The 23,096-nt window shown below is 43.7% G+C and overlaps 1 protein-coding gene across 10 annotated transcripts in view; it reads right to left on the bottom strand.

Annotated features, from left to right (window-relative positions):
• MSLN (mesothelin) overlaps positions 1 to 23,096 on the bottom strand; it is an 83,372-nt gene that overhangs the window by 32,562 nt on the left and 27,714 nt on the right. For 7 of the 10 annotated variants that reach the window (XM_075515208.1, XM_075515205.1, XM_075515215.1 and 4 more), the window contains 3 exons: positions 20,960 to 21,799; positions 2,726 to 2,859; positions 1,595 to 1,712 (listed from right to left, as the gene is read on the bottom strand). The gene's annotated coding sequence lies outside the window, so the exon portion shown is untranslated. The remainder of the gene's footprint in view (positions 1 to 1,594; positions 1,713 to 2,725; positions 2,860 to 20,959; positions 21,800 to 23,096) is intronic. The other 3 variants (XM_075515207.1, XM_075515212.1, XM_075515213.1) reach the window with 3 other exon arrangements.

Raw genomic sequence — 23,096 nt, 5'->3', positions numbered from 1 at the left:
TTCGGCCATTTTATCTGCTAACTTTAAGTGAACATCATTTGGAAACATCATGTTCTGCAAGATGTGGACTGCACAGTCACTGTTCCACACAGCCTGGGCAGAATGCTCTGAGCTGGGCATCACAGTCCTTTGTGGAGAGCCTCTGTGTACAATATAATACACTATTCTTTTTGGAGAAGAAAGAGCTAGGCTTTGCTCCAGCGGATGTTGGGGAGTTTGAGGTGAGACCAAAGAGGAATACACGGGTCTCACTCAAATGCAAGGTGAATTTTTCTTTGCTCTAGTTTCATAACCTGTGAACAGCAGCAAGCCTTAAGACCAAGAAGTGCCAAAAATTGTTTCTGCAGTACTGCAAAAAAAGTTTGTGAAATGGTTATAGGCCTTTAAAGTTAGCAAAGGCCTCTCCCAAACATTCCTCACACTTTGCCTGGAACAAAAGTCAGAACACCAAGACATGCCTTGTTGGGATGCTGTGGGTCCAACAGCTATCAAGAGACAAGACTGAAAAAGAATAAATATGGACAAATGCAAAACTCAGCTCCATCACTAGGGATTTTCCTCCTGCTCAGAGTGAAACACAGAGGATCCCAGAATAAGGCTATGTTATGTTGGAGGTCGACTGACAAGCAATGATACGAGCCAAAGTCAGCTTCTAGCATCTCTGTGCTGAGGGCAATTAGACAGTAGTGGCAAGTAACTAGATTTATCCATCCAAAAGTATCCCTAAAGTGCCTGTGACCGTGCTCTCTAAAAACAGTTGCTTTTTTCACTTCCAGCTGCTACATCTGGAGATTTTCACCTCCACAGTTAAGCACCAGCGAACAGGAACGGCCCGTTCTGTGGTCTTGTTTACTCCCGACGCAATTTAGAGCATTCCTGAGATGGGCAAGGACTTGAAACCCAAACGTCATCACTGCAGCACAATAATTCTGAAGCCACTTAATGCACTTCTATGTCATGGTTCACTGAGATTCCTTCATGTGCTAAGGTACATCAGCAAACGGAGCTCACCTTTAGGCACAGAATTACATTTGAAGTGTGAGGAGACTAACGTGCCAGGAGACAAATCCAAAATGGAGAGAGCCTCCGAAGGAAAGTGCAGGTTAACGCAATGATGCTGCTGAGACCCTGGGCTGTGTGTGACAACAGTACTGCAGAAAACAGTTGGGAAATCTAGCTTAACCTCCCAGATGAGCTGCACGGCGTCTCACAAGGGAAGGAGGAAACGAAGGAGGTGTGACAGATTCTGCTACAGGCCACAGCGCAGAGACACAATGTCAAATTCACTGAAGTGAGTCCAGATTCATATAAAAGTAAATGACAATGAGAGTCAGACCCTTTATATTTTTAACCAGTTCCGCTGTCACCACAAAAGGCTCACAAAGAAGGACCATTTTGTCACAGTATTCTCTTGTTATCAATAAAAACGGGCGAGGCAGATAGATGCTGTGAGGCTGACAAAGCTTTGGGAGATGAAGCATAACAAATTATTTCAGCAATGAGGTGCTTCTGAAAAACATTTTTCTCAGATCATTCATTCTTGAGAAATAAATAAGCAAAAATTAACTCCAACTGGGCTGTTGTTTCTACTCACCTTCCCTTCTGTTCCCTGATCCCATCAGATGGTCTGTGACACACTGTAACTCTCTCGCTGAGACTTTCAGCCCCTTGTTTGACACAATCTCTCTCAGATGTATGGCGGTGGCTAAATCCTGGAGATAGAGGATTAGCTGGATGAGAAAGATTGTGCAACACCCTTTCCAGATCATCACCCTGCAACACCCTGATCACACCCTGATCACCCTGATCACACCCTGCAACACCCTTTCCAGATCATCAATGCACTTGTAGGCATTTGTTTAGCTGGCAGGGTGCACTGCAGGAGAGACATGAAAACACCCCCTGCCCTGCTGAGCCCCTGTGACATTCAGGCACAACTAGCTGTGAACATCCACCGAGAACAGTGATGGTCATGGTGTATGGGCACTCCTCTCAGAAAGAAAGGAGCTCTGAGCATCAGCTCGGTACATGCAGACTGCCACAAAAAATGCACGCTGATCCATTTCAGGGATGTGATGGTTAAACTCAGGTTCATGTTCGTATTTACAAACAGTTTTAATGTGCAGGAGGAAACACAGGTATTTTATTCCAAGCCTGTCACATGCATCTAAGATGATATGTGTGAAGCAAAATACAGAAGACAGCCTAGAAAAAACAAAACAGAACAAAAGAAATACCTGTTCCCAACAGAAAATTGCTGTAAAGGGCAAGATTTGTGGATTTAATTTAAAAATTCCTTTCACCAACAGAGAAGGAAGAGGTAAATCACACTGCCAAATATTAAACATGAAGGAAAGCAACAAATAAAATCTACATAGTTTACCTTAATGCAACTAAAACTATAAAAGCTCTCTTATTGCTGTAGTTATAGAACATGTTTGTGCTCTGAAGTAATGCATGAGGCACTGATAACTCGGTGCCTGCAGAGTCAAGTCTGGGATTAATTCCTCATTTAAAGAAAGTTCATATCCTTGACCTCATGTAGGAAGACTGCAGCCCTAATGCCTGATAGCTCAAATGCCACCTCTCACGACGCCCCAGAGAATGCAGGGGTACGCAGGCGGTGCGCCAGGTTTCTTTCAGGGTAAATCTCAGTCCATGCTCACCATTCAGAACACCTTTTCCTACAGGGCAGCCTGCCCTGAGGATATACTTATATACTTACCTCAGGCATTTCTGAGGGGAGGATTTCCTGCTGAATAGGAATGTATGGAGTCTTTAAACCTCACCCCAAGGCCCTGCAGTCACACCTTCCTGCTGCACCCATGTGGAGATCCCACGAGCAAAATGCTGCTATTCCTGCAATATAGCAATGAGGGAAGGTGAGGTCTTTTGGCACATTAAGTAAGTTCAGGGTACGTGCTGTGCTTACAGATCACTGGGAAGTAAGTAGGATTAAAAGCAATTGGACTACCCAAAAGCCCCCACCCTCCCGCCAAACCAACCTGTTTGCAGCCAGGAGCAGACATATCACAAGGGATATCTCCTGGCATGGGATAAGGTCTGCCTCGCTCCTTATGAGAGTCCCAGAGGAATGTAACACCTCCTGGAGCTGGAGTGAGTGGCCTGGAAGAGGATGCGTAGAGAGCAGCAGCATGTGGCTACCCCCTTAACATCAGCAGAAATTTGGGGATTTAAATAGGCCAAAGGAGATGACAGAGGTGGTCTATAATAAGCTCCTGTTGTAAACCATGTCAGAAGGTGGCCCTGATGGGCACTTCCACCAGCCAAACAACAGCCCTTGGGAGGAGACGAGCACAGGAGACCAATTTTCCTTTCTCAGGACCTGTAGAGGATGGATTTCTTCACACCCAATCATCTTGCAACTGCCTGGTTTTATTCACGGTTTACCCAGGGGCTTGGTTTGGCTCCTAGCGAGGTGCAGAGTAGAAGATATTTCCTTCAAAACTCAAAACTGTTTCAGAAAAACCACACATTTTCCATTACTCCACTTCCCCCGGGCTGAGTTCTCAGCACAAGTGGTAGTGGCTTGTTCGTTCCTCCTCTTTTCCACTCCAAAAGCTGCTCAATTAAAGATAAAATTCTGGAATCTTGTCCTGAGAACAAGAGGTACAAAACCTAACGTGTCAGAGATCAAAATATCCACTGACCTCACCAGCAAGACCTTCTTGTTAAAGTACAGCTGGCCTCCAAATTATCTGACAACTTCCGAAATGCTTAATGGAGAGTGCAAAATATCTCATTCAGTTCATTCTAGTGCTAATTTAAATCAAGACTGGTTCTATACTGTGAAACACATATTACTGATGATACTTTGCTAAAGATGAGGTGACCAGGAAGCAAACCTTGGCTTTGAAATCCAGCATGGGAGTGAATGTCTTCCTGATGTAAGGGCCATAGAGGCCTTACGAAACAAGACACTTTTTGTATAAACAAGGCATGCCTTGCTAATGACTGTGCCCTTGAAGAAAAACTAAGAGACTGATAAAAGGGGAATATGCAGGCCTTGTTATTCACTAACCTTTGAAGAAGAAACTAAGATGAGGAACTTCAAGGACTGATAAAGGAAACATCTTGTTATAAGGGAGATTGCTGGGCTGGGAGGATACGGCACAACATGAACTCAACAAGATTTACAGAAACTAGGGAAAGGTAAAGATGGCAGGAGGAGATCACGACCACTGACTCAATTAAGGACCAAAGAAAGCTACCCCGCCACTTCCTGCAAGCATGCGCAGAATATTAAAGTAGCACTGTAGCTTTCAGTTGAAATAAGAGAAATGTAGACCAACAAAAAACTGCTTTGTGTAATTACTTAGGCATATGTATAACTAGACCGTATAAATATTGTACCTGCATGACCGAACTTTGTGCTAGCTTTGTGGAACGACCACCCAGCACCCACCTCTGCGCAGACATGAAATAAAATACCTCTGCCCTGTGTGTATATTGGCGTCTCGCACACGGGGTAAAGGACCTCACACTTGTGGGACAACATTCTGAATAAAATAATAAAAACCTCTGAACCATTATTATTTCTCACCAGCTCAATCTCAGGGATCTTGTGACACAAGAGGGAATATCAAGATAGCATTCAAATTTTGTGGATTCTGACTACAATCTAATTCAATAATTCTCACTTGCGTGAGAAATACCTGCTCTCACAGTCGCATCACAGCCTGCGCGACTAGTCACTCAAGTAAGAAATAGTTGGTCAGACTTTTAACAGACATTCATGGGCCTCACAGGACTCCTGAGCGTTTGGTGTACTGAAGAAAGTAAAGCTTTGAAATATAGCAGGTGATAAAAAAATCAACTGTGTCCATATTAACAGGAGCTTGGCACAAGCCTTACAAATGGCGAGGATTAAAGGAATGACCATGTATGATAAGGGAGCATGACTAACCTCCCCTAAAGCTAAATAGTCACCTTCCTTTCACTATTGAAATTAAACCGATCATGTTGCAGAACTACATCAGGGACCAACGCAGAAACAAAGGACTTCCTCTTTCAAAACCCGTCCTCTTGACATTAAGCCACAACCCACAAACCTCCTTTAAATCAGTGATATCCAAGAAGACAGACTGGTCTCACACCCATCAGCCTTCATCAGTGTTTCTAAAATCTCCCTTAGCTCTTTGACCTCAAGCACACAGCAGACCGCCCAAGGTTCAAATGGCTCTGGCCGTTCTGGTGGCTGCAGTGGCTGTTATCTTCCCCCACCTTCCTGTATTTCCCAGTGGAGCAGCAGTCCAGCCCCTGGCAAACCCCTCTGATATTTCCAAGGTATTGACCTATCTCCTCTGAAGCAAAATCCCATCAAACCTTTCCGTTACTGGGCAGAAGCTTCCAAAGAAGCAGAAGGAAGCATATCTTTCCACACACTGGGAGCTCAGGGATGGAATTCATTGCCACCAGATACCAGAGATGCCAAAATGCAATCAGACAAATTCATGGAGGACAAGTCCACCATGGGCTCTTAAACACAAAGATGAGTCTCCATCCCCTGGCTCAGGAATTCCTTTGACACAGACAGATGAAACCAGGGATTCACAGGTCTAATTCAGAGGAGTCTGTTTGTAAGTTCTTACATTAAATTCAGCATGAGTTTGCACCCATTTCAAAGTTTTTAGGATACAGAAGCACTTTTCTGAACCAAAAAAAGAGATAGTTGAATAGAAGAAATAGTTAAGAAAAATCACATGAAGATGTAATGACTGTGAGCTTATTCAAACAATCCCTTTGGGTTCAGAAGTACAACATAACAGATTAGCCCATCCTGTCACATCAGAAGTCTCCAAAGAAGCCTGCAAGGAAACCGTCCTTCCAGCTAACAGAGATTTAACGCTTTTCTTTACACCATTACTGTGGAAATGTTTCCCGTACCAATAAGCAGAATGAGTGCATAACAACCAGTAACTGCAGCGGCAGTTTATTAAAACAGTGTTATGTGATGCCTCTTTGTTGGCTAGTCATAACTTTAATAGCATGAGCCTACAGAGGGCTCTAATTCTGCCAAGTTCTGAGCTCTCCAGGGGATGCTAAACTGCCCCCACAAACCTACTTGGGAAAACAATACAGAAATTTTGTCTATACAATTACACTATCAAGTCTTCACTTCTTTGACCCTTCCCACTTAAAAGCTGTTCTCACTTTAAGGCAGGTCATTTCCATGCTGAATGGGTGGAGAAGGACAGAAACTACTAATGGAGTTCAATTTTTTTAAGAAGTGACACAGGTTATGTGACACCTGAGGATGCCTCAGGAAGGTCTGGGCCTTTGCTCCTTGGAACAGAGTTAAAGAAGTCACCTGGCATCACTCACCATGTCCCCTGAGATCAGCTGGATATCACTGTATAAAAAGGTGACACTGGAGAAAGAGCTACTCCTGCAGCCAGTTGCTGGACTACATACAGCTTTCTAGGATTCACGAGGTTCTGGAAGGAGAAAAAGTAAGTTTTGGGAGATATGGCTGCTTTGTCTTCCAGCTAAATAATTAAGTTAATGATTACTAATGAGCAAGTTGGTACTCTATGTAGGAATGTGTATGTTGCTGCTCTCCCATGTAATTTTGCAGAGCAACTGATCTCCAGTTGACCTGGATGTTGCTCTTGGCCAATTCCAGCCATTCCACTATCACTGTCAAGGTTTTTTTAAATAACAAAGCAAGGTGCTCAGAGAAAAGGCAGAAGCAGAAAGGCACAGTGAAAAAGATGAGTAAAATGTGACACAACTTCAAAACAGTGATTTGTCAGTGGTTGTGACTGTTCTAGGACATCGGATACTTGAAACTCTGCTCTATCAAGGCAAAGTATTACTACACTGATTGAAACACTGGAGAGGTCTGTGGCACAGGCTCTGTGCTGTGTTGCAGTGAGATATGTTACAGAGAAAAACATTACGTTTGCATTTGAGAATTTCTAATATAAGCAAGATCTGACTGTCTCTGGTCATCAAGCAGAAGAGGATAGCTGACAGCCCATCAGGCAAAACAAAGTAACAACTTACAAAGAAAGATACTCTTATGAAAAAATACCATCAAATTTTAGGAGTTTCTTTTAGTGTTGGGGGAATGTTTTTGTTCCCTGGTGATTAATACCAGCTCTGATTATTTGTACAAGGCACCCATCCCTCAGTTGGTTTCCTTTCACAAGTGTTGAGGTCACTGAAATTTCCCTGGCACTAACAACCACCCCAGGAGCAAGGTGAACCCGGGTCACCATCACCATAATGGACCTGCTGTCGGTTCCAAGGGATGTGAGCAGAGATGCCAGCAGGATACTTTGCTTTATAGCTTCACTTTCCAAGCTGCAGCATGCAGAAACCCAGAGCGGCTTTCCAATACAGCCACAGAGACAACTTGCAGAAGCACATCCACTGTCAGTGAGCTTCCATTCACTCTGCAGGGACCCGTACCTGCCCTTGGAGTGCATCTCAGAGAAGGCTGAAAGCCCTTACAGCAATTAAAGAGAGAGCTGGTTCCAGCGAGCAGCAAGGAAGTCTACAGCCAGACTGTGGATGTGCTCAGAGCACTCCACAGTTCTCCAGCTCCATCTGCAGAGTACTGGTCCTGATAGCCTGGGCAGTTAGGAGAACTGCTGCAGAATTTCAGGAGAGTATCTGTACTCAAAAGAGACAATTCACAGATTATTTATGCTTTTTTTTAGGCTTGAAAAGGCGATCCACTCAAGAAAAGAAGAACAATGAAGGGAAAAGAAAGGCTACCACTGTTAACTGCACTTATAACTTTACTCATTTTAGGCAAGTCAGTTCAGCTCTACAACCATGCGGAGGGCTGATTCCCACACAGCGGAATACGCTGATTAGTGCTACCTAACAAAACCAGCATGAATGATTAGGATGTGTGCTCAGTATTAGTATAGAACTGAGTACTTAAGAAAGAGGAGTGTAAACCAGCGAAGGATGAAAAATGAGCTTCATTTCATACTCCCCTGGTGTCTGTTCTTGCGTTTCTGTGGGGGTCTATAACAGTTAGAAGAAAATCAGTTAATTTCCAGTCATCTAACTATTCCATCTGTGGTTTTTTCTTCTAGGTCATCATAAAAAGTTTAAATCAGGTATGTGTGTAACATCACTGAATGCTGTAAAAAGTTTGTTTCCGGGTTATTGGTCATATAGCAGACACTTAAAAGTAACATCAGTTACCTGCAATAGCCACTTATAATAGGCAAAATCCAATTTTATTCACTCAGCAACAGCCACTTAAGAGCAATCTAGTGCAACGGAACCCCCATGAGGTTACTAGCAAACACCTGCAATACTTCCCAGAGCTCCACAAACCCATAAGCTGGAGGAGAGAAGGTATAATACCACATCCAGGGAGGATTCCTGCTTTAAAGCTGATCTGTTGGCTGGAATAAGAGTGCAGCTCCACCAGGACAGGGCCCTGCACCAGCTGAGAATCTGGTCAGCCTGTCCTGAGCCAAGAGCAACCAGTCTGTTCCAACCAAGGGATGTATGGTGGTACCGGGCATCTCTCAACCCATCCCGACGGTTTGTCCGATGCAAACAGGGCAAGGCAATACAGGAGTCATTGCTTTGCAGCTAGCACCCTGAGTAAATTACATCCTATTTCATGTAGTTCAGAATACTCTGTCTTCTGTCCTAATCACTGCCTTCTCTCCTTTCTTTCCCCAGTGTCCAGCATTCCTCATGTGTAAGTAAAATTCTGTTTGATACCATTTTTGTTAAGATACCATTTGTACACTTGAGATGTTGGACAGGGCCTAGGCACACAAAAGAGCGGAATGGAAGTATTTGGAAAGCTGATGCCCCTAGGAAATCTCCCTGAACAGAATCCACATAAAATTTCTGCATCACTTATTTAAGGGCTCTCTAGAGCATTTCAGGGGTCTCAGCCCAGCACTGAAAAGAAATGCTATTATACACCCACAATTTCAAATACAATGTGAATAGCAAACACAAGGAGCTGAAGGGAGAGGTTGTCAAACGTGAAACTGGAAGGACTGTTTAATACTTTCTGCACCCAAAGGAAAGCATCATATGTATCCTCAAAGAAAGAGACTAAAATATTAGTGTGATATATTTCTTTCTTCTTTCACAGCTCCAACATACCGCTCGTCTGAAAGCAGGGAGCCACCCCTGGGAACTGGTATCCAAACTGCTCAGGAGAGATTATGCTAGTGCTAAAATACCATGTCCCAAAAGCTTCACCAAAAGAACCTGAGCCTGTTGCAGCCTACCAAGCCCTTTTCTCATCAGACATTTAATGGAAAACGTTCAATATTTCCTGCTTCCTTTCCAGTTCAAATTTAAGCTCCATCCTCAAGAGCAGTGACTGGTGCAGCCCTTCTCTCCGGCAGTATGCCTGTGCTTCAGTAAGTCACCTCCAATAGGTCTCTCCTACCAACTCCCCAGATATTCCTTTCTAGCTACTTCAAGACATCCTCAGTCAGATCTGCCTTCCCCTCCTTGGGCACATCAGATGGCCTTGCTCTGAAATCACTCCCATCAGGCAAAAGGAAGCAAGCCTGGCCACTCTTCTTTCCCTAGAGATTGTCTGTAGGAACAAGGAGAGCAAGAGAACTGCAAACTCTGACCCTGGACTTGTAGATCTTTACCCTTTTTCTGATGTGACATGCTTGTGTCTGTCTCAGGGCACCAAGCTGACATCAAGACAACTCTCCTCTATCCATCCTCACATGCTACATCACAGACCCTACTGCTCTCCTGGACCAAAGGGCTTTCCTGGTCTCATTTCACCAAGTCAACAGTGAAGTGCTGCAAACCGCTCTGAATGAAATCAGCATGCATGTAATATTAGCATCAGAGGGGATGACCATGAGCAGCTCCCCCTTCAGACCATACGCAGGGGCTCTTCAGCTTGGGCTACATCCATAGTTGCTTGAGTCTTTGACTGTTTTTTTTCCCCCCCATGCTGCTATGTGAGCAGCGACTAGTCAATAGTTACCTGGGAACTCCGCAGCCCTGGGTCTCTAGTATGTTGTTACTACAATTACACAAAAATGTGAGCACAAGTTTCAGTACAAACCAGCCTTCTCTTCCCTTCTCCCCCTCCAAATCCTCCTCAAAACTTTATTTTCCCATTCTCCTTAACAAGAACAGGAGAGGAGTCTGGCACTGAGGTGATGAATCTACTTCTTACTCAGCTGAACATCTCCTCCTTCTCCTTCTCTACCTACATTTAATTCTTGTCTCTGCTGAAGAGAGCACAGCCTACCCGAACAAGTTACTACCTTTCAGCCCGCACATGGTTTGTGCCATGTCCATGCCCCTAGCACAGTGCCAGCACCAAGGAAAATAGGTTTGCTCAACCCACTCTCAGGAGTAATTTTCAAGGCGGTATAGATAAACTCATTTGAGGTTACATGTGGGGATTAAAAGCACAAAAGCAATGTCTGTATGTTCTCAAGAAGAGCCAAGTCGCTTACAGTTGGACAAGCATGACAACCACCAACCTGAAGATCTTGGGAAAGGGACGGCATTCTTGTCCCAGTGTTTGTGCAGCATCTACCACAAACCAAAAGTTTCTGGTCTTGGCACCACCCCTAAACATGGCAATAATACCCATAATAAATTATCAATACTTTCAGCATTTTCTGTCTTGTTTTCAGGTCCACAGTGACCAGACTGCATCAGCCACCAAAGCCTTCATGTTAAATGCAGCATGGGAAGTAGTGAAGTCTGGTCCTAAAGTTGCAAATGCAGGTTTCCTGGCATCCTGGTTCCAGGAGACCCTGCAGGCCTACCTATGCTCCATTGCCACCAGCATCCTCGACCGCATGGCACAGCTTCCAGTCACTTGCGATGGCCAGGCCACAGTGTAAGTCTGATCTAAGCTCAGGGTCTAATTAGATGGTATGCATGAGCCTGTGGTTTGATAGAACCAGGAAATACATTGCATTGTCAAACAGTATTTTTTAAGACTTGAATTTTGATGTGTATTTTCCTGTCAGTTATCTCTGCTCCTAATTTGTCTTAAATTCAATCCACAGAACAGTTAAGATAGGGCTAGAAAAAAATGAAAGACAGAACGAGATCCCAGGGCCCAGTGTGTGAAAGCTGCCAGCAAAGAACAAGCCAAATGCAGTACACTGTCCAGACAGTGCAGTGTGCTCACTGGAATCAGTGTCACATGATTGTATAGGGTACAACCATACGTAACACTCACCTGTGCCTCACACACCTTCGCTGCTGTTCAGGAGGTAGCTGTAAGCAGGTTTCTCTTCCAGCCATACAAGAAAGCAGCAGATATTTATTAGACATAAATAATGGTTTTTGCTATTATATTCTGTGCCTCTTGGGGACCTCTCCCAAAGAGAGGAGCTGCTGAAGGAGATGAGTGGAGCCAGGTAGAAACCTGGAAGAAGACATAAAGCAGGATGGAAATGTGAAGAAATTAGCTGGGATATGAACAGGCCTCTACAAATTCACCTTAGAACATGAAGGGTTATCTCAGTTTCTATCATGCATCCAAAGAGAATTTCTAATGTTCCAACTTAGAGGAGGAAGGGAAGGGAAATATGAGCTAACAAATTGTTATTCATACCAGGAGCTGGCAACAGGTTTTGTCTCATCTGTCCCTTTGGAATTCTAGGGTTCAAGCTCTGGACACTGCTTATTCTGAGACGGACAACAGCACCAGGCAACTGGTAGCTGACTGGATTAGAAGATTCCTTACCACACATGGCTAGTGATCAGTATTTACAGTCCAAGTTTTCTTGGTATAATTGCAATAGATTCAACAGAGATCCCTGTATAAACTACTAACATCTATTGTCTGCAGAATGAGGATTAGCTGTTAAGGGGATCAGATGATAAAGCACTCTAACAAAAATCATTCAGCACCATGCCCATGCTTTCAGCAGCACAATGAGATCATTTAAACAGCTTTTGGGAACTCAGGTCAAAGTCTTATGTTAGAGGAGAGGAGATCAGTGAGAGTGATGTTCTTTGGGTCAACCTCATCTTCATTTTTCCCAGGACTCTCCCTCCAAGCCTTTTCCATCCCCATGGTCTCAAAGGAGACCCATCCTTATCTGTCTCAACAAATAATGAATTATTTTATGTCTTTATTTTATGAAAAAAGTTCAGCAAAAGAGTGGCTACTGACCAACTGGAAGAGTTTCCGAAATTATGCATCATATAATGATCTCACTTCTTGCTGCAGCAGCTTTGATGGGGTAAGAAATCACTTGGAAAATAGGGCTTCCTTCAGCTCTTTCATCCAGTAGGCTGTGAACACTCAAGCAAGAGGAGCAAGGGGATAAAGTGACTGAAACTTTCACTTGTCTAAGGATTGTAGTATTGGTGGTTAGAGCTACAAGTCAGTGAACAGTCAGTCTTCAGCAGTCCACACCCCCATGGTGCCTACTAAACTTACATTATGTATTCAGCAATCTAGTAACTACAGTGCCGTATGGAAGAATTTATCTCGCGTGACAACTTGTTCAGTAGTTTAACTCTTGCACCAGGTCTTTAGTCATGCCTATCTACTCATAGTTTACAGCCCTCGAGGTCCTCGCTGCCAGCCAGCTAGCCCAGCTTACAGTCCTCAGCAACATGCTCTCCAACAGCAGCCTAGCTGCTGCCATCACACAAGTCCTCAGCACCAGTAATGTCCTCTACCTTGAAGACTACTTGACCAAGTTGTCAACTTTAATGCTGACTCCTCCACTTCACCACAATGCGATGTACTCAATGCTGGACACCATTTTAACCAAAGTCACAGAGAACTTCCCAGATCTGTGCTCACCCTCCTAGAAAGACTTGTCTCAGGTGAAACTGAAAAGGATGCTAGCTATTACTGATGCAAATGTATTAAGGCTCTTCCATCAAAAACAGGCTGCACTGATTTCCAAGATATGCGAGTATACCTGTCATCTGCACTTACCGAGAAATGAAGTTAGCAGATACGATACATAAACATGGCTCCTCACTGCAAACCTTGTGACTGCTATACATTTTTATCACCTGTCGCTGCTAAGACTACCATGAAAATGAACCCGCAGCACTTCCCTTATCATATTGTCAAGTGTTGCCCTGGAGATTTTGAAATGATAATTTTTAGATTATGACCTCAAGATAAACGATGTTATGTTTCTCCAGAAAAAACAGTACAGCACAATGAAAATAACTATTAGCATAGGCTGAACTTGCACAGATGATATATGAACAAAGCACCTCAACACTTAAGGGAATGTTAATCTTCCACAAGGTTCAAAAGCATTCTACTTCTCTCTCACTGGTTAAGGTTATCTTAGGTTTAAAAAATTCTTTCTTTTTTTTGGTACAGCATGACTCATAACTACTCTGATATGAAACACTGAAATCACATTTCATTTTTATCAATATACAGCTACAAAGGACTGAATTCTGTGCACCATAAGTTAGATCCTGACATGCAGAGAACTGTATACCAGGCCAGAATGGATTTTCTCAATAGGCAAACAGCAAAAGAAGGTAACAGATTACTTCATATTACTTTCTCTTATGAGCAGACCCCTGCCTTCTCTTGGATGAGCTATCCCAGGAGCACTCTGTGGTACAGCATGGCCAAGCTAAACTGCAGAAGGGTGGGATGATTCTAGTATCTGAAATTGGGAAGAAACTGCAGCCTCTTGATTGGCACTCCTGAGCACAACCTTCTACTTCCTACAGGCACTCTGAGCTTTTTCAAGGTCCAGCTGTGGCTACAGCACCATTTCTACCTCACCTTCTCATACAGAGGTATTTTTCCAGAAGCACATGCTTATCTGGCTGTCTTGCATAGATGAGTGTCTGACATGTTACACAAAGCTTCCCCTCTCTCCTGCCAACAGGCTCCGTTAGCTTCTGACCATCCAACATACTATCTCTTGCAGGAGTAGCTTGTACATTCACCACTTCTAAAAACTGAGACTGGTTGGAGGACAACTTTGAATTCTCTAGTATTTACACTGACTACAGTGATTTCCTCTGCCTCAATCCCAGCTTCAACAGAGTAGGTATCATGCAGAGCAAAGCTCCCATTGGGTTTCCACAAGGCTGCTCCGTTGTGTCACTCTGCAATGGCAGCAGGGCACTGTCCGGCCTGGGGTTATTTGTAAGCTTCTAAGTGGCCACTCACATGCAGAAAGACGAGAGCTGGTGGGAGCATTTACCTGCCTCTAGGATGACATTCTTTTCCTTTCCTTTTTAGTTCGAGGTGACAGATTTCAGTGCAGCTAGGAAAGCTACTCATCACCTCCCATATCCTAACCAAAAACACCAGGGCGAGTGCAGAGACAGATCTTACGGAGATTATGAAAACCCTCCAAATCCAGAATGCCTCTGAACTACACACCTTTCTGCATGAAGTTAATTCTCTTGCAGCACAGGTAAGAGAGCTCCTCCAGTCACAGACTCTATTTTCTATGGGCACCATCCTTCCTCTTGTTGGGTCTCATTTTCATTTGCTCTTGCTCTTGACTGCACAGTCATCTATAGATTTCTCCAAAGCAAATTTCTATAGAACAATATAATGGTATGACTCCAAATAAACAGAATTATCAAGTCTCTTGGATTAAGCAGTGGAGGGGAGGGAAAAAACCCAGCACGTTTTCATTTACATTGCCCAGCCCTGTATCATGAAACCTGCTGTTCATTTCTGCGAGAACAAAGCCACACTAATACACCTAATAACTGAGACCCGAAGATAAGCATCTCCATCACACTCCAGTAGTGCATCACTTCCCATTTATTCTTCTCCCTAGATGCACATGGAGAGCATAACAATAACTGGGGTGCGTGACATAATGCTCAAAGGCATTTTCCAGATCCTGAAGCCACATTTTGCCTCAATGACAAGAACAGAGTTGGAATCCCTGATCAATGGGACACTGACCTTGTAACCAGGCTCCATCACTCACAATGAATTAATGACACTGCCTGCTATCAGTGACTGCCCACTCTTACAAGTGATGTGAGTATAAGTCCAGCTCAGTTTCTCTCATCTGTGTGCACTGTAAAGGAGAATGTCACTGTGGCTGTGGGGAGGGATCTGACTGACAAGCGAGAGGAAGGGCTGTGAATTCATCTGTCCCATCAGAGAAGACATTTCTGGCCGGCTGTGCTAAAAATGTTATTAGCTTGGATCTGTGAAAGCCACAGCAAATAACTGATGCTGACATGTGTCTTCTCTCTCCTTGTCTTGTAGAGTGAGAGGTTTGGACTACGCATTTGATGGCATGACAACAGAGACAAAGGCTGACATAACCCAATGGATTGTCCAAACTCTTCCTCGCTTAGGTGAGCCTTTTCTTCCCACTGAGTTTGTTCAGGTGCCTGGTGTCTCTCAGACCTCACTGACACTTGGATTTCTCCTCTGCCTAGGAGTTTTCAAAAATTTGGAGCCAGGGTTTTTGTAGACTGTAAGTGTTGCACTCCAATTATGCCTCAATAAGCCAGTTCCACCTTAGTGCAGCTGCCCCAATATGAAATGGAGAGCAGCCCTTGTTCCTGTAACGGAGCAACATCAGATTTGCGCATTGACTGAAGAGAGGGGCAATGTTTTTTAAAAAAATAACATTAATTGTACCCTTATTACAAGCACAAACTGCTTTTAGGACTTACTTACTGAACCATTGAATTAGGTTTCCTTTTCACCATCCTTGTCTTACAATGTTTCTAAGGCATAAAAGTTGAAAAGGAACCAAGCAGCAGTGTCCCGATTTCCATGAAATTATTAGACACCACTTTGTGACAGTCTTCCAGGAACTGCACTAACAGGAACCAACCTGGTTAAAACCAGGCTGATTCACTGCTTAGATGCATGATAATTGGAAATATTTCCTCTATAATTTCCATAAATACCCTGGCATGATCTTAGGTTTTGTGAGTCTTAAACTGAAACATAAATAATTTGTTATTGCTGCATTTTAGATTGTCAGATGGATGAAAACTGGATGACTCAACTTCTGGAGATTCACATCCATAGCTAACAGACTTCGTTGCTGCCTATGAAAACTTTACTGGGGTAAGACTACTGATTTAGACACTTTGTGACATTTTAGTACCATAGAGCAAAACTATTTCTATTTCCTTTTTAGACAGTCACACAATTCATAGCGGGATTTATTCTCTGAGAGACAGAGAGTGTTACAAAATAGTTCGAAGAAGAAACATGAAATGAAAACATGTTGCCCTTTCCTCCTTAATTAGAAACAACAGAAATTTTTCCATCCTCCCTCAGGAGAGACAGGATTTTCCCCTCTGCTACAGAAAGAGTTCAACTACAGTTTCTGATTATTCCCCTGCATTTCAGTTCCAACAATCCCTGTGTAGTCGGTTCATTTTGCCGTAACACAACATCCAGCAGAAAGGATGGGTGCACAGCTTGAACACCCGTATGGGAGCCAAAGGATCTCTGTATCTCATCCAGATTCTCTGTCTGTCTTTGCAGAGTTCAGAGCTGGTTATCAGACAGCTCGGTTTGTTTTCCACAGGGCACTGAAGGGATGTTTCCATGGAGTGTATCAGAGAAGCCTAAACTGGGGCCTGCCTCACTCTCACCCCAACAAGAGAAGGAGCTCTGAGAGCCACCCAGCTCACCTGGGCCAAGTAAACACCCACAGTCTCTCACAAGCCTTTCAAAAATGAATCTTTTCCATTAATATCTAACACTTCTGGTGCAAATACTCTCTCCTATTTCAAGGCTACAAAAAATAGAACAGAGTCTGTCTCAGTCTCACGCCGTTGCTCCACCGTGAACATTAAATATCCTAACTGGCATCTGCCAGAGGAGGAAGAGTCCTTGTCCTTGAGGAAAGCTGCAGACACACATGCTGAGAGTGTCAATTCAAGAAAATACAAATGTATATTTATAATTAATTCTCTCTGTCTCTGTTCCAGATGGCGCTCCTGGAAGAGCTGACTGCCATCCAGCTTGCCCGGTTAACGCTGTCCCAAGATGTTTTCAGCTCCATTGCTAACACTGACCGAATCTTTGACAGACTAACCGAGCTGCCGGGTCTCCATGAGCTGGCTGCTTGCTGGGATGAGCTTAACTCTGTTTTAGAGGAGGTAACTGCAGACAGCTTGTTAATGGGGCTCAGTGGGAGAGGTTTGTGAGGACAGAAGTCTTCCCATGGTAAATGTGCAGTAACCTAGAGTAAAAGGAAGGTGATACAACAGGTTTGCCAGGGAACCTTGCAGCAGGTTCGAGGCCAGAAAGAGATTATGGCGTTGCATGTTGCATTCCTCACACACTTAGTCTGTGCTTGGGTTCAACACAGCTGCCACCAAGCCCTTCCCACCTCAGGCTGCCTGAAAGGCACAGGCCCAATCTCCAGCCTTTGTAAAAGGATAAGGCTCAAAGAGGTCCCTAAAGCACCATTAATTTACATTATATTAATTCACATAAATTTACTATTTGTCCTTGGCTCCCTGTAGCGATTCCTCTCCCACATACACAGTTGTGACTGTGCACCCATTGCCAATTATTTGCTGAGGCTCCTCTAATACAATAATTAGCTAAGGGCCCTTCTTGGCTCCTTTTAAATACAATACCTTTGATCAGGCCAACAGAAGATATGCAAAGTCTCAGCTTGCAAGACTCAGATCCTGCAGGTCTCTCCCTCAAGTAAGATCTGACCACAGAAAGAAGACTTCCTCCAGGGTTATAGCATCACACGACTAACTCAGCCTTTCCTAGGACTATGAAAGCTAGCTTTGTACCAACTGTCTTTAATTCTCCACATTCATCCAGAAGATGAAGCACGTGTCTAGAATGGTACAAAGCTGGTCTCTGGCCTGCAGAAATCACAATTGTTACTCTTACTAATTTTTTTTTTTTTCTTAAAACAGCATACAATGAAACTCTTTAGAACTCAGCTGCTTCCACCTTGTTTGATGAGAAAGCAGGAGTCTAGTGTGGAGGTATGGTCTCATCTGGGCTGTACTCACAGAGACATTGGAAGCACCTCCTGGAGGCAGCAGGAGCTTCAGACACTTTAGCAGCTTTGTCACATCAGCTGGGTCCTTCAGTGTCCCCCTGGGGCCTGGCTTTGCAGAGTGCTCAGCGTTCTCTGAGAGGCAACAAAGCTCAACAAGAGCTGAAAGCAATTGATATCTGGTATCCTCAGTCCTGTTCAAGGCTCTGCAGCAGAGGTGGCAGAAAGGACTGTATGCCTGTTTCGGAGGTGTCGCAGTTCCTAGCCCAGCATATCCACTTAAACCACCACTGATGGCCACTGACAGCCTGCACCAAGACACAATGTGCAGCAGCCACCAGGTGACAGCTGGAAGAGTAGCAAAGGGGTGAGAGTCAGACCTGTAATTCTCCCTTAAACAATAATGCCATGAAACTAGAAAAGAAAATGATCTTGATGGTGAAAATAACACATCTGGTAAAGAAAACAGCTGACCAAACCATTTCTTGAGGCTCAGTAGGAACTGAACTGTAAAACAGTGCTATATAGCATATATATTGTGCTATAAAATACAGAACTTGTGCAAAGAGTCTGAGGTGTCAGGGAATATATTTAGTATCATAAATCCAAAGTAACTCAGAAAACCTCTTCTATCTTTTGTAAGCATCAGGGGCTATACCAGCTTGGCTGCCTCAAACAACTCCCACATACAGAAGACTGACATCCCTGAAAACTGAAGGCCTAGAGGAGAACACAAAAGTTTGTTTCTCCTACTGTGCTGAATTAGTTTCAAAACATTTCCCTGCTGCAGAAGATCAAGGTGGGGACATACAAAAAAAAATCTCTATTCTTCTATGCTGATTTTGCTGGAAATTTTGCCTGTGTGTAACTTGATGCTTCATAGTAGTTTAGTCAGGTCTTGGCCACACTGTTACAACGCTGTAAAATCCTTATGGAAGTTGCATGATTTGCTAGTACTGTTGGGTTAGAAATAGAAACTGCATCACTGAGAAATATTCTTCTCTTAGTTTTCAAATATTCTCCTTACAGTTGCATTTTGTGTTCCTGCTGCAGCCTTTTGCCAACACCTTCAAGATCCCCATGGCGGTAAAGCGCACCGTGTTGGCAAGAACAGTGGAACAGCTCCGTCCTGCACTCCCCACCTTCACAGACGACAACTATCACCTTTGGTTTCAGAAGAAGCTCGTGGCTGTTCTGCCAGGCATTCATGCCACCATCCTTCAGGACATCCCCAACACTATGTGCTGAAGTTCCTACAAGTCTCTGTGAGTCATGGTCGCCCCGTCTGAGGCTGTTTCATATTACTTGAGATTTAAACCATTTAGTAAAAGAATAATTCAGTGCAGTAAATGAACTGCAAAAGGAGGGAACATGGTGCCATGGTTACAGAAAAAGGCCAGAAGACAGTTACTCCCACTCTTCTCACTCACTTGTCTTGCAAGTCACTTTATTTGGCTTTTATTTACTTTATGTATTAGCCCACAAGCTGCTGAATTCAGGTATTAATTGGACTCAAACATTTTCTTGGGACAAGACATTTAGAAGACCCCAATTTGGACTCACTTTGCCTCCACTAAAACCAATGACACACTCCCCAGGCAACAATGAAGCCAGGCTCTCAATACTTTACTTTGATTCTTCCGATATATTTATTTTCAGGGCAGCCAGAGAGAACAACCCCAGAATATTTCATGAGAGCTATTCAGCAAATGGGCTTGGCTCCTAAAAGTCCTTCACTTACTCCAGGTTTCTTTCTTCTACAGAATTACTGGGATCAATACAGTCTTCTCTGAAATCGCTACGGCTGGCAAAATGGATGTATATAACTACACGGTGGCATTCCTCACCCAGCAGTCTGAGCTCACTCGTAACACCTATTAGTTCAGCTAATTCTCTGTGAGCCCTGTCACTCTCTCCAAGTTGTGGGACAGAGCTAATCAATCTCTTGCTTTGCTCAATACCTTCCAAACTGCTCGATCAAGTAACAGGTGTTTCTTCTCCAAACTCATTCCTGTTCACAGTATGAAAATAAAAGAGGGCAGAGCATGCCACTGGAGGGCTGATGCAAAAGCCATCAAAGTCAGAGACTTCAAGCCTTTTCTTTGCCTTCAAGGTGCTTTAGCAATCCTGGGTACTGATGTGTACTTGAATCTACTCTTCCATGTTATCTCTTTTTCTGTGCCCTCACCATAGGTCCTGCCTGCTCCACCCAAGCCACAACCAGAAACTCGTTATTACAGTTCTTTGGAAAATTCTGCACAGAAGCACCTTACAGTCAATTGGTTTCACTCTACCACCAACCTTTTGATGCAGTAAGTCTGTACTTATTCAGGCTGCCTTTGCACTCAAGAGAGGATGTGCCAGAAAAGATGGAAATTAAATTGCCCAGGTATGGGCTAACAGAATTCAATTCCTCTGCCTTTCTGCAGTATGAGATTTTGGACCTCCTCACTCCCACTCAGACTGGTGACATCATGGTATACTCAGACACACTGACCCGTATGGATGCAGCAGGCCAGCTTGTCCAGTTCTTCCAGCAAAGTGAAGCTGAGGATCTTCAGATGATTCTGACACAGTTCACCAAGGCTACAAGCATGGTAGACACTACCCATGTTCCCCGCAACCTCCGTCTCCCTTGCAGAGACTTGCTATCCTAAGTTATTAGTTGAAAAAATGGCTTTGCAAATACTATGATTTTGAAAGTACACTGTTACAACAGTAACCTTAAAACATCTGTACACCTCAGGTCCTTTCAGTGCCACAGACTGCACTCTTCAGAGTATTGTTCACTTCCATTTTGAATTCACCAAAATTCTGGCCTAGAAAACCACTTAAAGAGCTCCCTCTCCAACTGCAGCACTAAAGTTCTGATTGTCCTAGCACCAATGTGTTCACCACATAATTTTGTTTCAGCATAAGATCGCAGTTGTGCCAAATGATGACACTGCTTGGCTGCTCCTCCTGCAATACCTGACCAGCACGTCGGAGCAAATGCAGACATATGCTGCTGCTGACTAGAATATCACCTTCCAAAATGAGCTGTACTTCCTGAGTCCTGTCATCAATGAATCATCGCCCTCGCCCTCATCGTGCTACAGGATTATGACTCCTTAGTTGCTATGGAAGTCTTCTGGGCATTGCTGGGATCTCTCTTCAGCCAGTAAACAGGGCAACACTGTTCCTCATGGAGTCAGGTTGAAATCTGAAAGACAGATGATGTGCTGTCAGCCTGGATGGCTCTAGTCTGGATACTTTTTCACAGCTCTTACACACACCTTAGTAATTTTCTCAGAAGTTTGAGATGAAGTTACAGACCTGAGCCATATCAAATCTAGGCCTTGGTCCACAGATGCTATTTGTACAATAGGGGTGGAATATTAAGTCCCTCAGCAGAAATTTCCAGGTGAAGGAACTGGCCACAGTATCTTGGAGAAGAAGCTGTTCTTCTTGTCCAAGGCTCCAGTTAGAGGAAGTTACAAAGAGTCTGTCATCCCGTGTATTTCACCTGGGTCCTTCTTCTTGTCCACCCAGTGTTACTGCGCTTGATAACACTTACAGATATGTGACTGAGTCCTCTAGAAGAGATGTAGCACTCTGGATGGCATGGAACCTCCAGATCTTGAAAGGTAACACTGGGAAGCCACACATCCCAGCTAACAGATTCTTCCAGGAAAGCAGGGGCTCAGCTGGTAGACTCCCAGGATGTATTAAAACAACAGCAATATAGACTTGTACACAAAGGCGAGCACTAGTGCACTAGAGGGCTGTCCAAGTGGAAAAATGCTGTCTTTCCAATGCTACCTCACACCAGGATGCCTTGTTGATCTCTGGTGACTGTCCCAAGACATGATATATATTCCTGGAAACTGTAAAAAAAAAAAAAAGGATTAAGGGATATCTCTGGTATCTTGACCTGATCTGAGGATCCTCATTTTTCCATCTTCCCTCTCTCTCCTCTTATTTATTGCACACTGATTTTACTTTCTCAAGGTACAAAGTCTCATTTCCCCTTGAAAAAATGCAAATCCCATCTAGTCTAGCACCCTGTATCCAGCACTAGTCAGGAGCGGTGTCTAGCGAGGAGTAAAGGAACCCAACCAGCATAATCTGGTATTTCCCTTTTACTTTTCACTGGTTTCCAAGTGACCTGTGACTCAGACTTTTCTTGAGCTAGAATTGACACTGCAATGTCTCAGTAAATAGGCAGCTATTCTTTTCAGTCAATTGGGATCCGAGTTTTCCACTTTTCTGCAATAACTGTATTGTTTAAAAAGAAGGACATACTGTGGTGGGTAATGACTCCCTGAGAGTCACTGCGTCTTCTTCCCACTTGGATATTCCAACCGAGTCCACTACTGAATGGATACAACTCACCTGGAAATCCTTCTTCCACAATACAGCCCTCCAGGAAGACATAGCAACCAACAACTTTGACCCTGTATGTATGATCTCTACACTAAGTGCATACGGATAACTGGGGCTTTCAGAAATGTTTACCATACAGCAGAGAGCATTAAAGGCTTTAATTTCAAGATTTGTAATAGAATATATTCCCACTTCTACGCAGCAACTTTAAAACCAGAAATAATAGTATGTTTTCAACTAGCAGGACTTTGAAAGAAGCTCCAATTTTGAACAGGCACCCTCAGACAGTCAAAACAAAAATATATGTCAGCATTTTGAAACTATTCCCTGTGCTGAAATAGCTTTGCCTGTGATGTGAGAAATAACTTCAGGATATAAGCAAACCTCTACAAATCATGACCCGTACACGCACAATTTGCAAAAAGAAAAGTGTGAAAATGGTGAAAAAAAATATTTCAGCCAGTTCTGGTGAAGAGGTAATAAGCTTATCTTCAGTGCCTGGCATGAGTATTTCCTAGGCCAAAATTCTGCATGTGCTGAGCATCGAGCAGCTGGTGGAATATGGTCTGGCTTCTGATGAGCTGGTCAACATGACCACAATGCAGGACATCCTGAATGCCCTGAAGGGATAAAATCCCCAAATGTCAGAGCCTAAAATGAGCGAATTCCTGATGAAGTTCAATCTGGCTCTGACACAGGTATTGTAACTTTCATTATAAACATTTTTCCCTTTTAAAAAGGCAGGGATTCTCAGGTACTTCATGTGTGAGAAAGTCCTGCTCATGGTGCCAGGTAAAA

The sequence above is a fragment of the Mycteria americana genome, chromosome 12 (assembly GCF_035582795.1).
Source record: "Mycteria americana isolate JAX WOST 10 ecotype Jacksonville Zoo and Gardens chromosome 12, USCA_MyAme_1.0, whole genome shotgun sequence".
NCBI lineage: Eukaryota > Metazoa > Chordata > Aves > Ciconiiformes > Ciconiidae > Mycteria > Mycteria americana.
The sequence above is the reverse complement of the archived record's forward strand: the minus strand, read 5'-3'. Positions and strand labels throughout refer to the sequence as shown.